At 25.5% G+C, this 17,529-nt stretch overlaps 1 long non-coding RNA gene across 1 annotated transcript in view; it reads left to right on the top strand.

The window, feature by feature from the left end:
- The first annotated feature begins 53 nt into the window (after positions 1–53).
- The window catches only part of LOC122848742, a 48,467-nt gene continuing 30,991 nt past the window's right edge, over positions 54–17,529 (top strand). The window contains exons 1-2 of the long non-coding RNA XR_006373482.1: positions 54–118; positions 1,514–1,618. This is a non-coding gene — a long non-coding RNA (uncharacterized LOC122848742). The remainder of the gene's footprint in view (positions 119–1,513; positions 1,619–17,529) is intronic.

Below are 17,529 nucleotides of genomic sequence, written 5' to 3'. Positions count from 1 at the left end.
TTTTTTTTTGCGGACACTATAGGAAGCCAAGAAAGTGGGGGTGTCCAGTGTCATTGTGTGTGTAATTGTTGAGAAATAGCCGGCTTTTTTTGTGCTCCTGAGTCCTGTTGCTTTTCTGGTATTTTTTATCATTTCATAATTCATTATTATCATTTAATCATTAAAAAAATAAATTTTCAATATTTTCTAATTCATTATTTAATATTATTTTGTTATCTAATTGTTTCATTACATTATATTTTTTAATTAACAAATTTGGTTTTATTCGGGCTATCAAAATGGCCGCCGCGTCTATAAAAAAATTGAAAATTTATTTTTTATTTATCATTTTTTGCGATTAGTATTACCGTGAGTGCTTAATTTTTATTTTAAACCGTCATATTATATTATTTTATAATTTATTTTTATAAATTAATTATCGTTAGCGTTTATTTTTTGCGCCATGACGACGATGGCTATTCATCTCATTGCCGGCGTCATGTATCAAGACCGGCCATTTTTTTTGCGTTAATTATTGCGTCGTATTTATTCATTTTTTTTTTTTTTTTCTAAATAAATAATCGGTTCGAAATTAGAATCAGTGTCTAATTTGTAATCATTAATATATACATAATCATTATTCATCCGTTATTAACACTCATACGCATTTCTTTTTTTTTTTTTTTTTCATTTCATTTTATTATTATTTTTTTCCCCAAAAACAACGCCGGGCAAGCTGCCTTTTTTTTACCCTGAAATTACAATTTTATCATTTTATGAAATTTATGAATTTAATGTGTATGACTTGAAGTGTTTTCGTTGTAAAAAATAATTAAATAATTAATATGAATTAATTATTAATATCCGGCGATGATATTCGACATTTTAATAAATAAATAAATAATTTTTTTTTTTTTATGTGTTTCTTTCTCTATCTTTTTTTTCTTTTTTTTTTCAACGATATTTTAGGAAGGGGAAACCCTGAGATCCGATGATAAATATTTTCAGCAGATGGCGTTTTTTAAAACAGGTCTCTCCTTTTATCACGTCGAGCGCCATTTTAGTGGTGGCAAATTCAAATTCTACTAAATTCTATGTGTAAGCAAGATGATGTTATAAATAATAACTATTATTATTTATTATTCCATCTAATCTCGTATTTAGTATTTTTGGCAATAATTTTTCAAAACGTATTTTAAATTTAAATACATTTTAATGCCAAGCGAAATTTGATGATTTATCATCATCATCACCGAAACATAATAATAATTTAATAAAATCCAAGACATTTTTTAAATTGTTATTAATAATTTGGATAAATATTGTCGTATAAGAAAAATTATTTTATTAATCTCTTCGTATGATTTAGATAAAAAAATTAAAATTAAATTGAAAAAAAACATACCATTTATCCGGATGTATGCAACATTATCTTAGGATTTTAAATATTAGTCAAATATAATTTAATTTTGATTAATTTTAAATGTTTATTGCAAAAAATAATATTGTTTTTATATTTTAATTTTTCCATCAGATTTCATTTGAGTGTTTTGATGAATGTTTGGTCTACGTGTACTTGTAATTAGCAGATATTGAACAGCTGAGCATCATCTCATTGATTATCCATTTCAAGTACCAGGTAAATTTTTTATCAGGTTATTAATTAAAACTGCGATATCAAAAAATTATATACAGGCATACAGCAAATCATTCGCGTTGATATATAAAATACGTTGGTATAGTAGTTTCATTTTTTCTCCAACAAAATATTAGTAGTATCCAACAGATGTCTCGACAAAGATCCAAAGTGTTCAACAATCGCTTTGAATACTTTGATAAATCCACTGGATAGATAGACTATTGTTCTGATTCGTTAATTGTTATAATTTTAAATACAACAAAAAATTATTCTCCATAAAAATTAGAACGAAATTAAATTTGTTTATCATAAAACAATATCCTTTTTTTTTTGTTTAAATTATTTTTTTTAATATAACTTGAATTGCACCGCGAGTAAATCCATTGTTAATTTTTATAAATTTATACATCATTCCATATATATAATAGTGCGGAATTTATCATGACCCCGTTTTTACAAAAACAAATGTATTTATTCTACTTTGTTTCGCTTGTTTCATCAGAGGTTACAATGTCACGAATTGTTTTATTTATATATTTTATTTTTTTACAATCATATAATCACGTGAATTTCCATCAGGTGATGATTAGATGATCGTGATCAAAATGACCTCCAACACCATTATTCAAACCACTATACGGAAAAACTATTTTTTCCCCGCAACTATCGTTTTTTGTTTCTATTTAAATAGAATTTTCTAATAACGTTCATTTAAAAAAAATAGAGTATAAAGTTTACTATATTTTTTGATTCAAATAAATTTAAAACTCGTTCTTATTCGGCAAACAAAAAACCAATGTCACATCTTGATTTGTCTAATTTCTTGTGACTTTTTTTTGTCTGTTCTTTTTATCTTTTGTCTCTTGCGGCATCTCTAATTATTATACAGATATATATTCAGTAAAAAACAAGAACAAAGAATTATGAGGACGGGCGTGTGGCGTGCGTTCGTCATGTCCGGGACGTGTTATTATAGCTATCAACTTTCAAGTGGTAGTCATGAAAAAATAAAAAATAAACTAAAAAAAAAATTTAAAGTTCCTCCTCTTTTACTGCCAATATTCTTAGTCTACTATGCAGCAGCTTCTTCGTTACCTCTGCAGCTACTTCCTCATTTATTTATTTTTTTTTTTCTCTTTTTCCTTTTTTAACAATGTTTTTTCGTTATAGCTTCATATATATATTTTTTTTTTTGTGAGAGAAATTCTTGCGAGAGGTTTGAAAATGCGTTTTAATTAACATTACTACATCTTTCATCTCCAGTCAAGTTTTACGGACCATTGCGTGGCTGGAGTCAAGAAAGATGACGCCCATATTCACACTTCATGTGTAGACTCGCATTCTATAATTTTCCCTCCCTAATTCTTGCTAATTTTTATCTAATTTTATTTTTCGTTTTCGAGAAATACTATACTGATGTATACGTACATGTTTTTATTTATTAATTTTTTTTCGGTGATGCATATTTGATGGATAGACTGACTAATTTTGTTTAGCTTTCAGTTTAGACTAGCACGAACAAACATATAATCGAATTAGCAGGTTGTCTTGTTGACGACTTGTATTTTCAATGGTGTCGAAAAAAATATATACTATATGATTTTTAAATGACATTATATTTTTTTTTTTTAACAAAAAGACTGATGTGACAGGTAAATGCGTCTATTTTAAAATTCATAAAACTCATCTAATTTTTTTTTCGTAAATCAACATGTGTAAAATTTACAAAAGTATCAATATTTTAGTTAAAAAAATTATTTATTTGTTTTTTTATTCTCTCATACAAAATATCCTTATGAAAAAAAATTTCAAGCTTTTACATTTTGGCTTTTTTATTTAAAGAATTAAAATTAAAAAAAATATAATTATTATGCGTTTTAGATAAAATAAAAAATAAATTAATCGGCTTATGTGTATAAAGAAGCTTTTATAAAAATAATTTATTTAAATTTTCAAGACGGGGAACAAAAAAAAATTAATTTATTATTATTGTTTTCGTGTATATATTTTTTTTTTCTTTACAATTTTTGAAATTGTGGAAAATTTTAAAGCTCATGTATAGTATAAAGGCGTGTTCTTTTAATATGGAAAATATATATCCTGATTGTGAAGAGGGTTACATTCACGCATATACACAAGACCGGATAGAGTTGCAATGATCTGACGGATTAGTTAGTCGTTGTGACTCGGTTAATATAGTCAACCAAAAGAGTGACATGAATAGAAGGGTATGAGAAACTGACAAAATTTTATGGAAAAAAAAAATAAATGCGTGGGTGATGATTTTTGAGGGTGGGGAAGTCGTTTTCAAAAGAAGCAATTAACACCGCATATGGCTGCAGACAGCTATACTCGATCATTTTTTGGGGATCAACCGAAGACAAATAACAAAAAAAATTATAAAAAATAAAACGGAAATTTCCCGTTCACGGTTGTGATCATGCTAATTACCTGATTAGACCACATTTCAACACTCATTTTAAACCAGAAAATTAAAATGTTTTCTGGCTAATCGATCTACTTGTAATTAACTGAGATTTAAATTTTTTTTTAAATATAAACACAAAAAAAATTAAATAAGTATCTATTTATTAATGCGTCTTGGAAATTTTATTTTATTTTATTTATACAAATATATTTGTATAAATATATAAATAGAAAATGATTTAATAGTTTTTTTTGGTATTGATAAATTGATATATAAAAATTCTAATGTATACAATTTTTTTTTTCTAATGAAAATGTTTAGTAAATTTTTTTCTAGTAAAAAATTTAAATGTCTTTAAAAATTCATTAAATTGCCATGTATAGAAAAGTTGTTAAAGTTGCTTTGCAAGCACTTAACCTGCGAGTGCGTTATCACATTAATATCCGGGACAAGCTTTTCTCAGTATTCCATTTTTATTTTACCAGCCAATATGGCAGTAACAACTTGCGCACAAAAAGATGCGATAACAAAACGTATAAATTTACACCAAAAACTCTCTAGCCTCTGTCAAAAAACTTTTATTACCAACGTATAAAATTCTTTTTTTGTTTTTTTTTAAATTTTATTTTTTTTTTCTTGTCATTTTCATTTTATTTTTCACGCTAAACTCAAGGGGTTTTATTATCTTGGTTTGCTATACTCTACTTCTCAAGGGGAGCATTAATATATAAATGTAAAAGATCCTATAATGAGCATAATATACCAAAAGAGCTACTGTTTTTACCTTATTTCGAAATGAAATTAAAACAAAAAATAAAAAAATTAACTATTCAACATAAAGTTATAAATACGTTTATCGCCAACAATATCAAAATAAAAAATATGATAATATTTTTGATATTTTATGAACAATAAATGTCATAATTTTTTCAATTTAATAATTATATTATCTCGTAAATTAATATCTCACTTGGCAATATATCTAGACCACCCAATGATTTTTCTAAAAACCATGAAATACAATTTCAAATATTTTTCATCACTATGACACCTTGATTTTTTTTTTAAACATATTTTCTTTTCAAAAACTTCATTTCTCGTTTGATCAACATCACAAACCTTCACCTCAATATATATATATATTTTTTGCAACTTTGCAAAATTGAGTTTAAAAATAAAAAATTCTCTAGAAAAAAAATCCAGAGTTGGCAAAAAATAAAAAAAATACATGGTATGAGACTATAAGTTAAAAAAAAAAAAAAAAAAAGTGTAAAATAAAAAGCAAAAAATACATATATAACAATAATAATAATAATAAAAATAAATTTGAAAAAAAAAGGGAAAAAAGAGGAGAGAAGGGTCGAGAAAAAGAAAAGAAGGGTCGAGAAAAAGTAACGTAAAAAAAAATGAGAAAAAATAAATATAATAATAAAAAAGAAATGATGAGAAGGGGAGGTAAAAAATAAAGCATATAGGAGCTACCAAGCTATGTACGCTTTCTCGCGTATATCGGGCGCTGCTCGGGGGTCTTGAACGTGTTCGCGCGTACGTTTATATAGGTACACCCTGTCTATAGGTACCAAATGGTAAATGAGAGGATAGACGTCAGGTCTCGGACGGACCGCTGCTAGCGGCAACCCAAAGCTCTCAGTCTACCACTGTACTATATCCTGACTCCACTATATACATTATTTTCTATATATATATGGCTTATACATATATATATTTACTTGTCTATACAGGGTGGTCTCGAAAAATCACCACTGCCAACAATATATTTTCATACTTTTCTATTTTTCATTTATATAAAACAAAAATTCATTTCATTTTTTTATATATTTTTGGTTTTCTTTTTGGTCTGGGGGGATTTTTTTTTTTAGAAAAAATTTTTACATTTATATATACATGTCTTATTGTTTTATCGTTTTAAATATATAGAATTTTTTTGAAAAATTATTTGCAATAATTTTAAACAATATTTTTATTTATGTTAATGTTTTTTGGTTTTTTTTTTGCGGATGGATATATATTGGCCTCCGTTCATCTTGACCGCGTCGATAAATCAACAGTGGAATGGTTTGTTCGAAAGGCAAGCCAATGAAGGAGGTAAAATAAAATTAAAAAAAAAAAAAAAAAAAGTAAAATAGCATTGGCTTCCTTCAAATGACTTTGCCAGTGTAATGACGCGCATTCATTCATTTATCGTTGTAACTTCTGGGGCGGGAGCTGTTGTCTTTAAAATTGCATTCTACGCAATTTGTTTTATGTTTAAATAATTTTTTTAATTTACTTGAAAATTATTTATACATATTATATTTTGACATTTAAAGAAAAAAATATATATTTTATCAAAAATAAGAAGCCATTTTATTTTTCTAATAATTAATATATCGTTTAAAAGCTCGAAAAATATTTTATTCAATTTTTAAAAATACTTAAGAATATGAAAAATAAAAGTTTTATGAAAAAATTTATATATCAATGTTAATTATGATTAATGATAAATAAAATTTCATAATTTTGCGTAAAATATATTTGATAATGTGACAGGTGGGTCACGTGTCACTGATGATACATCAAAAATAATAGAGATATGTATTTAAATATGCGTATATCTAAAAATAATAATGAAAAAAATCTTTAATGAGTTTTTATATTTATATATATAATTATTATTGATAATATTTTTTTATTATTAATAATAATGGTGTATATATAAATGCAATTTTGAAGGACAGGTGCACTCATCACATGCTTGTTTATATTTTTTTTTTTTTTGTTTTTTAGAAATATATATTTATCTATTTGATTTTTATCAGTAAATATTATTTTGCCATCATGGGAACGATGAATGATTGAGGATATACGCAATTTAATTTTTTTTTTTTCATCGTTTACTCTCACATTTTATATTATTATTCCACTTTGTTATAGTATAAACTGATTTTGTTTTTATAATGGTTTGTGGATATATGAAATTATTATATCTAGTCGATTTTCATCATCTAACTATTAATTATTTTATTTATATACAATCAATTTGTTAAATTACATATACATTTTTTTAGTAGCTTGGTTTTAAATTTTGCTATGAAGAAAATGGTAATTGATATAAATTTATTTATATTTAACTAAATAAACAATTCGATTTATTTATTTTTTTTGCTCATAGATAAAAATTTCACAATTTAAAATCAAATTATTCAATTATTTTTTTCTTCTACTCAATCAATTGAAATGTAATTGTTTATTTTTTGTTTATAAAATACAAAAAGATATATATTTTTTTTCCTTTTTTTGATAGTTGATTTGCTAATAACTCATTATCGATTTACATAACAATAATTTTAACCACAAGTAATTGAAAAAAACAAATTATATTGAAGTTGTGTGGGTCGATTAAAAATTATAATCATTGCAAAAAATATTTTCACAGATAATTATCAAATAAAATACAACAAATTGATGTTATCTTTGATAGTTACAATAATTATGATTATCTTGTTAATTACAAATTATCGTACGTGTATTTTTGTGGGCAATTTTATAGACAGCTGGTATAAAATGTATTTTTAATTAAAAAAAAAAAAAAACGTTTCAAATTGATTCTTCAATAGTGTTGTTACACAAGTTTCAAATCAAAATATTTTTTTTTTCTTTTATACATATATTTATCATTTTTTTTTTAACTTCTACATGCGTATATAAAATTATTAAAATGCATGTTTATATTTTATCTGAAATCATCCAACAGACAGGTGAATTTAAAACATAATTTTTTTCAATTTTTTTCTTGTTCACGGTGTTGTAGTTATTGTGGTTTTTTCCGGCAAATAATTCATCAAAATAATTCACTAAATTACCGAAAAAACTTGAATCTATATAAACGATAATAAAAATAATCAATAATTCTTTTTTTTTTTTTTTTACAATCTATCAATTTTTTATTTTCTATTACATCAGCCATTTTTTTTACGTGCCGAGTGAATAAGTATATTATAAAAGAAAAACTGAAGAAAAAAAAAAAAAAAAACGAACGGAATAAAATGAAAAAAAAAAGCCTGGAAATCTATTCTATTCTATCTTATTCTATTATTGAACTGATCAATCTTTTCTTACGGTTCTCCATAAAACGTTATCTTCTTTCATATATTATTTCCACAAGTCCATTCTACAATTCTCCGCACCGGAATCATTTGGTTTGACCCAGTAAAATTCGTACACGCATATATATACAACAAATGTATTTTATTTTATATTATTCTGCCATTAAACCACAGGTGGAATATTATTTCTTAACATTTTCATATTGTCTGTAGACACGCGGATATTAATCAGCATGTTACATACAATATCTCGCTATTGACTTCAATGTGAAGATGATTTTCCAAATGATGCTGCAGGATTTTTTATTAATTTATTTTTATCCATTTATAAAACAAGTGTTATTGTTGTAATTTCTTCAACTAAAAGCATAAAAAAATCAATTTTGTTTTTTGCCAATTATTGCAATACTTTGCTGGCTATTTTTTTTTTCGAAATATAATTTTTAAAAATTTATTTTCTAATTTTTTCGAAATGTCGAGGATTATTTAAATATTGTTTTTTATTTTTTTGTTAATAATTTATTATTATCATCATTGATCTTTATGGCTAAACGTCAGATTGACAATGAATCAATGTCTATCTTGTGTGTCTTTAATAAACTCTTAGTAAAATATTGATGGATTTATATTCATAAAATTTTTCAACTGAAGTTACTTGATTTTGATTTATGTTGACTTGTTTTTTACATCATTATGTCTATTATATTTTGATGAAATATATTTTGATAATAATTATTATTTCGTCAAGTTCACATAGCTGGAACTATAAAAGCAATTAAAATTATTTTTTTTTATATTTATTTTTCTGTATTTTTGGATATACAGTATATTATTTCCTGTCGAATATACATTAAAATTAATATGTTTTTTTTTTCTTGTATTTTATAATTATTGGTTGTATTCTTTGTTCTTTGTTGAAAATTTAATTTCCTATGACAACTGCAAACTGATGACTCTCACCTGCAATTATATATTCATTCAGCCAATTCTAGTTTCTACTTTCTTTTTTTATTTCATTTTTGTACATGACTTTAATCATCATAAAACGAAAAGCCAATGCCCTTTTTTTTTTTTTTATTTTCATTTTCATGGCTTTTTTTTTTTTTTTTGTTTTTTCACATTAGCATTAACCTTAACCCTCAATAATGCGAGGCACAAGAATATTGCCATATAAAAAATATAAAAAACCAAGTCACTCGAGTCATCCAAAAAGATCATCAAACTTGAAACAAAAAAAAAAAACATCCCAAATTCTGCAAGCCAATTAATCATTTTCAACATAATCAAAAGTATTTTTTGTTTTTAAATTGTTTTAAATTAAAAAACAAGAAAATAACAACTGTTTAATTGTTAAAAAAAAATAAATAAAATTATATATATAAAAATTAAAAATTAATAATTAAAAATTTGTAAAAAAAAAAAAAAAAGAAAATATATATATTTAAAATGGTGACAATATAAAAAATAAAGTACACCCGTTGTATGTTGAGATTCATGATCGTGTGCGAGTGATATTGGCGTGTATTGCGGCCACGACCACAACGAGTAGAGAATATCGCAACGGGTATATATAACATAACGTTGTTGTATTGGTGTATAAGAACCCGTGGGTAGATGGTATGAGAGAATCATGGTTCGTCCGAGACCCAACGTCTATCCACCAAGTTGATAGGTTGTTTGTGCAAGTGAGAAAGCTTGGTCGCGAGATAGAATTAGATAAAGATAGAGTTACCCGTTACACACGGGAACATGGCATGAGGCTAAGTGGGAGGATGAGTGAGGAAGATAGAATAAATAAAAGAGGTTAAAAAAGGATAGACTTATGGTGTTGGTAAAGCTTGGTTGGAAGCTAAAGTGGGATGGATTGTGTTGGGTGGTGCAGGGTTTATTATATATATAAAGGGAGGATGATAAAGGGAGATGAAATTTGGGGTCGAGAGGAAAAGAGAAACAGGCAGATTTAGCTAAAGGGAGAGACGATTTGTGAGTGAAGACAAAGCTAGTAGATGGAAAATGGGCACCGGGAGTCAGTTGAGTTTGAAATGAAGAAAGAGAAAGAGGGAGAAATAGAGGTGGAGTTGGATATTTTTTCATATATATATACATGATCGTTTGCAGGGTATATGCGAGTTCGACTATGCAGCCTCCTGGTTTTTTTTATTTTTCTTTTTTTCTTGGTGAAATTAAAACGAGAAGCTCATCACTTGCACTCTGCACTTTTAAACGCATCATGTTATCGAATAAGTATATCTCTATCTTTTTTTTTCTTATTTGTTTTTTTTTAAAAACAATTATCTATCACAAGCTTTGTGAAAATAAAATTGAAAATTATTATATTGAGATATTGTGTGTGGTTGCTTCTAAAAAAAAAAAAAAAAAATCACTAGCATCAGGTATATTGTAGTTGTGAATTTTGAATTTTATAATTTGAAATATAAATATTGTAGATGACAGTAAGAGTCATTCAATCGACGCGAGCTTCTGCATTAAAAATAAATATAAAAAAAATAAAATCATCGTGTTGCTATATAATAAATTATAAATATATTTTTTATTTTTATTGAACGTTTAATATAACAACAGCAGATTTTATGAGGGTTTTTGATGGGATATCTTGAGTCTGTGGATGCAGACCATCGCCGGCGGTATATTTTGTTACCGTTAAATCGAGATTGGCATGCACGAACGTCGCGTCCGTCAACGAACCGAGACTGGAAGATCGATTGGATATCGAGTGAACATAACAAATATACATTAATGACATTCGTGTGAGGATATTTTTTTTTTTTATTATTATTAATGTTGCATATGCCATTATTTTGCTTGCAACAAAAAGTAAATTATACTTCTAGTATTGCTGCGCAGCTTATATATATTTATAGATATTACAATCCTTTTTTTTTTTATTTGCAAAAATTTATTTTTCTTCAGTCAATATAATAAAAGATTATTTAAAATTATTATGAGCAAATTTCATCACACTTAATTTAAGATAAAAAAAAAATATATATTCCCAGACAAATTGACATGAATGAAACAAGAAAACCGAGAAATTTAGAAATTCCAAAAGTCTGTCCTCTGTGACGATTTTATTGTTCTTGGTAAAACCAGAAGAAATCCACGGTAACAGCCGGATATCCGTGAAAATAAATAAACCATAATAAAATTTAAAAAAAAAAATAAATAAACATAGAGAATAATGAATGAACCAATGAATGAATGAAGACCGAAAAAGTATATTCTGAAAGAAGTCTCAAAGATCCGAAGGACCTTCCAATATAATTTGTTTCCAAGAATTTTAAAACTAAATTACCGTCTACTGTAATATTTTTTATTTATTTTTTTTTTTTTCAACTCATCGATAATAAATGCAGTTTCCTCAATGAAGGAAATCGTAAAAACACTGTGGCACATTGCCATATTTCAATGCTGAAAATAACAACAACTATATTTTGTCAATTTTTATTTATTTTTAAATTTTGTCATCACTTTGGCATATATTTTTTCTTCTTTATGTCTATTCATTATTTTTTTCTATATATACAATTTTGCATTTTTTATTTTTTTATTTTATTTTCTTTCACCCTTGTCATTTCGTTTGAAAGTTCTGCGGGTGCCAATTTCCGCTGTTGTGTAAGTTAAGGAAAACTTTGTAATAAATAAATGAAAAAAATTCGTTAAAGCTGGTCGTCAAAGTGATAATAATAATTATTTTATGAAACGAGTATAGAGGTCTCAAAATGATTTTAAAAATATTTTTTAATTATTTTTTCTTGACTTGCAAGTTGTTCAATTTATGTCTAGGCAAATAGATATATATTTTACAAGCTGTCATTGAAGTTAAAAATTTAAAAATAAATTACAGTAAATAAAAACATATGGCTATATAGATTTATTGAAATTTTATTCATTATAATATAAACAAAAACGGATATTGTTAAAAATAGCGTATATTAAATGAATTGCATATATGAAATGTTGAAAATAAAAAAAATAAAAAAAGTTAAAATTGCGAAATTTGGTTTATAATGTATCGTAAATAATGAGGCTGCAATTGGCTACCTAATGGTCTATCCACACGTCGTATTGCACTCAAGTACAAGGTATACACATTTACGTGTTGTATAAATCTTATATATACACTGCAGAGTTAAGCGTAAATATAGTTTACACACGAGATATGCATATAGTAAAACAGCACCCTTAGGCACGAAGATTCTCATCAAAGTACTTTAATGATTCTGCTCAATTTGTTATAATCACTTTTCACTGTTTGTAAGTGGTGGGCCTTTAATCTAGTCACTCATGTGTGGGTATGCGTTTTTTTTTTTTTTTTTATTATTTTTTTTTCGTTTCGTTTCGTTTTTATATTCTCATAATACACTATCCAATATCTTAACCGCATATTATATGTACTTTCTTATCAAAAGTATATTTCAATTTTCAATAATCATTTACAGCTGTTGATAAATTTTATATACTTGCAGCATATCTTTTTAATTTTTTCAAGCGATTATATTTAAATGAAAATTAACATTAAATTATTCTCATGATCATTTCAATGATTTTACATTTAAATTTAAAACGTTTAAATTTTTTAAAATTTGAAATACTTTCGTGGGTTGTTTTTTTTTTTTCCTACTATAAAAAGGAAAATGAGGCCTCTCTTCGAGACCTATGATTGGTTCTCGAATTAAACAATGATTAATAATGATGTTTCATTTGTTTTTGTTTAATAAATTAATTTTTTTATTAATGTTGTTTATCAGTATTGCTAAGTGACAATTTCTTTTTTAGTTGCATTAATAATTCAAAATTAATAAAGTCAATAAATGGGGTCTCAGGCTGAAAACAAATTATAAAGGGCTGATTATATGAAAGTATTTACGGGAGGTGGTTTAGAAATGAATAAAGATAATGTAGGATTTTTTTTATAATTTTTTACTGTATATTTGTATACGACTTTTCCTGGATATTGAATTGGTCCTCGTTTTTCTTATTTGTTAATATTTTTTTCTCTGTTGTCAATTAAATAAATAAATAAATTTGCGTTTTCCAATTAAATTTTCAAGATTTTGAATTTTAATTTTATCAAAATTCTCCTGAGAAAACGCATCAGTAATTTTGTTCAAAATTTGTCAGACAATTAGAGACAAGCTTCAAGTCTTCAACTATATTCTCAAAAAAATTCTTGCATCAGTATATAGATATTTTCAAAATTTGTAAGACACATAGAACAGCCACCTAACTGTTGATCTCTTTTCAATATAAATAATAACAGTAATTTTTTCAAATCATTTAAAATTATAAAATTAAAAAAAAATTTCATGACAAAGTGATTCTAAATATAGTTACAAATAATATTAGTATATCGATGAAAAAATAAATATAAAATTATGATTTCTATATATAATGAAATAAATTTGTTTTATTTATTATTTTATTCAGAAGCAAATCGGTTAGAATCCTAAGAGAAGAATCGTCAGAGCCGAACGACTAGTCACACCCGAGCGACAGTTCTTAGATACTTATCTTGACACTCGTTTTTCTCTTCAGGGTGACGGTCTGTATGTATAAATAAAATATCCTGAATCTCACACGTGCCGAACTATTTTATTTTATAATCAGGTATACATTTCCAAAAAAAACAACCAAACGATTTACAAAATTATAGTCGTTCTTTTCGATTTTTTTTTTTTTTAAATATTAATTTTATAGAACTATTATTTATTTATTTACACGAGCACATTGGCGCGCTACGCGCGCCTGTATCTATACCTTCTAAAAGGTTCATTGTTCATTGATTTTATAAACACAAGTATTATCATAAAAATGAGAATAAATTGACGAAAGAAAAATTTTTTAATTTATTTATTTACACATAAATCACACATAATTCACGTAATTTTTAGTCTAATAATTATAAAGAGATTGAATGTTTACTGAAAAGGATTTAAATTTTGTTTTGGATATTTCTTCACACATAAAAAACACATAATTCATAATTCAAGCCAATTGCATCGAGATCCGATGATTATTGAAAAAGTTGTGCTAAAATATTTTAATTTTAAAAATGTAAAAAATAATTTCTTTCAAATTTATTTCTTCACACATAAAAAACACATAATTCGCACAAAATTTTAAGCCCAATTGCATCAAGATCCGATGATTATTGAGAAAGTTGTGCTAGCTTAATATTTGAATTTTTTAAAAAAATGTAAAAAATAAAAAAAAAATTTTCTTTCAAATTTATTTCTTCACACATAAAAAACACATAATTCGCACAAAATTTAAGCCAATTGCATCGAAGATCGATGATTATTGAAAAGTTGATGCTAACAATATTTGAATTTTAAAAAAATATAAAAAATATTTAAAAAAATTTTCTTTCAAATTTATTTCTTCACACATAAAAAACACATAATTCGCACAAAATTTTAAGCCCAATTGCATCAAGATCCGATGATTATTGAAAAAGTTGTGCTAGCTTAATATGTCAATTTTTTAAAAAAATATAAAAAATATTTAAAAAAATTTTCTTTCAAATTTATTTCTTCACACATAAAAAACACATAATTCGCACAAAATTTTAAGCCCAATTGCATCTAGATCATGATTATTAAAAAGTTGTGCTAGCTTAATATTTTCAATTTTTATGTAAAAAATAAAAAATTTTTCTTTCAAATTTATTTCTTCACACATAAAACACATAATTCGCACAAAATTTAAGCAATTGCATCGAGATCCGATGATTATTGAGAAAGTTGTGCTAGCTTAATATTTGAATTTTTAAAAAAAATATAAAAAATATTTAAAAAAATTTTCTTTCAAATTTATTTCTTCACACATAAAAAACACATAATTCGCACAAAATTTTAAGCCCAATTGCATCAAGATCTAATAATTATTAAAAAAGTTGTGCTAGCTTAATATGTCAATTTATTTAAAAAAAAAAAATATCAAAAAAAATTTTGTTTACTCGCTTTTTTTTGTTGTTTTTTCGTTGCTAACGAAATAAATAAAAAAATAATAGAAAAAGGCAAACAAAGAAATTTGTATGAGAGTAAGTGAGAAAAAAACAATGACCAATCAAATGTTCGGAAGACCGATGATGTTTGTCCTTTTTATATTAGGATATAATTATCATTGTATGAATAATACGTCTCCATGATTTTTTTTTAAAACTAATATAAAATTTAAAAACCTGCATAAAGCCTTTATTTTTTTTTTTCAAATTTAAATATGTTGAATTGTTGAATTTATCGTTATTTTTTGATGAGCCAACAAGATGAAAGTTATTCATCATAAAAATAATAATAAATATACAAAAGAATAAAATGATAAATATACTGTGTATATTATAAATTTTTTTTTTTTTATATTTATTTCATATGTTTGACCTTCATACCGCGATACCTTTGGCCCATTGTCTTTAATACTCGCAGGCATGTAATTCTTGAACCCGACACCATAAACAAATCATTACTCCTCGACTACTCACACGTCATTTTTTTTTTATTCCATTTTTTTTTTTTACTCAGCCTCCAAGGCACACATAGTATAGAGATAAAAAAAAATTGAACAAAAAAACATTCCTTAAGTCACATCTAGCACGTCTTGAAGCGTTGAGTGCTTCGACTGATGATTTTTCATCCATAAAAGAGGCGTCTCGGCATAAATTTTCATTTTTTTTTCTTCTTGTAATTTCCACTAAAAAAAAAATGAATACAAAGTCTTTCTAATTTTTCTTGCTTGCTGCGCAAATCTAACGGTATTTTTATATGCATCTAAAAAAATATATAAAAAAATAAAATAAATTGTCGACAAAACAATATCGAAAAAATATTTTGAAGTTTCGAAATGATGATGAATTGTTTTGAAATCAATAACAAAAATTTTTCAAAGCTTTTTTTTTTTTATGATATTAATATTTGTTGAGGTTTTATTTTATTTTTTTCATTCATATTGGTTTTTTTCTTGAACGAAAAAAATTAAAGATTTGTGATGGGGTGGTTTAGGGCGGTTCACTTGAGTCAAAGTTACAGACAGACTGATGGACAGGTGACGCTGATGAATGCCGCTCATTTGTCTCGCTTCGAAGACATGTCTCATCTTTCTCATATGTTTTTTACGTCATATGAATGTGAGTTTTGATGGTTTATTTTATTTTTTTTATTTATTTATATTTATTTGTGATGACGAATAAAGTTTAAGTAGACGCACAAGTTTGTATCACTTGATTCGAGCTGATAATTCTTTTGAACAAAAATGAACAGGGTCTTTTTTGCACTAGTAGTGTTTATTTTTTTTTAAATTCTTTTTAATTTTTACTATTTATTCATTACGGGTATCTTATTATTATTTTTTTTCAATATTTAATAATATTTCTATATTCGGTTTATTGGGGCAAGTAAATTCATTGAGTATCGAATTTTCTATTGCAACATACAAATTATATTCATGAATGAATGAATGCATTGATAAAAATAAACCAACATAAATGATTGTGAAAATATAAACTTTCAAAGTAACTTTTTCCTCACTCTCATGAGTATATAATAAATATGAACCATATTTTTCGATTTTGATTAATTGCAAATTGAAATATATTGATAGCTGTTCTATTATTTTTTTTTTTTCAAGGATAATCAGACTAATTGTATAATGATTTCTTCTAAATAAAAATGAGATATATCTCAGGTAGAAATGTCAAGTAAACTTGACATTAATCCTTGACTTGAAAAATCAAAAAATCAAACATTAAATTGTACCGACTTGTGGAAGAAGCTAACGTTCACATGATCACTTTTGATTTTTTTCATTCAATGACAGATTAATTTTTTATTTTTTAAATGTACCTGTGTTTTATGAAATATAAAAATCATATCTTTAAGTGCGGTACCCTTGCGCCAGCCAAAAGACTTATGGATATCCATAGCAACCAAGTCAAAGCCATTAATAACTTTGGGCTTGGTAACGCCCCATCCTCATTCTACATACCTTTTCTTTTAAGTCGAGCGTGCGGCTGTTGGTTGCGCGCGTGAGTTAAAATAGTATATACATATATAAAGTCTTTCACGAATGGAAAAATATAATATAATAATAAAATATCTATATATGCATGTATGTATAGTTGAAAATAAAAAAACATTGAAAAAAGCAAAGTACAAAAAAAAAAAGCTAAGGGAGAAAAAATAAAAAATCAGGTGGATGTGAGCAAAGATTTCAAACAGGTAGATGTATTTTATATACCTGAAAAATTTAGTGGCTTTAACCAAAGACATTTCACGGATTCTCTATATACAATTTGTAGAAATTTATATAAAAATGTCTTTTCGTCTATATATTTTATTCTTTTGTATAAAAGAAGTCGAGTT

This window comes from Aphidius gifuensis, linkage group LG2 (assembly GCF_014905175.1).
Source record: "Aphidius gifuensis isolate YNYX2018 linkage group LG2, ASM1490517v1, whole genome shotgun sequence".
Classification (NCBI taxonomy): domain Eukaryota; kingdom Metazoa; phylum Arthropoda; class Insecta; order Hymenoptera; family Braconidae; genus Aphidius; species Aphidius gifuensis.
This window is presented reverse-complemented; position numbering and strand designations above follow the sequence as displayed.